The 954-nt window shown below is 32.4% G+C and overlaps 1 non-coding gene across 1 annotated transcript; it reads left to right on the top strand.

The window, feature by feature from the left end:
- The first annotated feature begins 491 nt into the window (after nt 1-491).
- LOC118999028 (small nucleolar RNA SNORA66) lies at nt 492-624 on the top strand. The gene has a single exon (XR_005069020.1). It is a non-coding gene; the product is annotated as a small nucleolar RNA SNORA66 (small nucleolar RNA).
- Nucleotides 625-954: the final 330 nt, after the last annotated feature.

Below are 954 nucleotides of genomic sequence, written 5' to 3'. Positions count from 1 at the left end.
ACATCCCCCTTCTTATAAGGACATAAATCATATTGAATTAGAGCTCCCCCTAATTATTTTACTTTAACTTGATTATCTCTGTAATCCAAATAAGACCACATTGTAAAGTACTGGAGGGTAGGAAGGACTTCAACATATGAATTGGGAGGGGGGATAATTCAACCCTCAAAAATAGTGGTGGCTGAATAACATTCAATATCTAAAAACCACTCAGTTGTATACTTCAAGCGAATGAATAGTATGGTACATGAATTATACCTTAATAAATCTGTTATACAAAATATAAAAACATGGAGAGAAACTTTTAAAATCCTAACAGACAACTTAAGAAAAGGCCACATTTTAATCATCATCTTACCAAAGACATAATAATTGCATGAAAGCACATGTAAAGTTTTTAATATCATTAATCATTAGAAAAAGTCAAATCAAACTCATTGTGATACCTTTGTACACCAAGTAAAATGGCTACATTCAAAAGATTGATTTTAGTGCAGACTCAGTCACTAACTCTGCACAAAGTAGCAGAAGTGAAGGGAACCAGGTTTGCAGAAGTTATCGTGGTTATAGAAATTTATCAGCCTCAGAAGCCACTGAGGTGGTCTGATCTATGCTGGTACAGTGTAACTATGAGTTACTGCTAATACTGAACAATTCTAAACGATGTACCAACATGTTTATTTGACTTTTGGCACTGTGTGGTAAAAGGATTGTATCACAAATGTTGGGGTTAGGGAAAGTAAGCTTAAAAATCATAAGTACATGTATTAGAAATCTTACTACAAAGTTTTTGTCTCTTTCAAACCAAGTTAAATATTCTCTACCCACATTAGTTGTGCTTTTTAAAAAAACACTCCTGTCTCTTATTTTGTTTTATAGAGAAAAATAAAAAATAAAAGATTGATTTTACCAAGCAATAGCAAAGATGAAAAGCAAATAGAATTCCCATGTACT

The sequence above is a fragment of the Sturnira hondurensis genome, unplaced genomic scaffold (genome assembly GCF_014824575.4).
Source record: "Sturnira hondurensis isolate 20B ecotype Veracruz unplaced genomic scaffold, ASM1482457v3 Scaffold0014432, whole genome shotgun sequence".
Classification (NCBI taxonomy): Eukaryota; Metazoa; Chordata; class Mammalia; order Chiroptera; family Phyllostomidae; genus Sturnira; species Sturnira hondurensis.
This window is presented reverse-complemented; position numbering and strand designations above follow the sequence as displayed.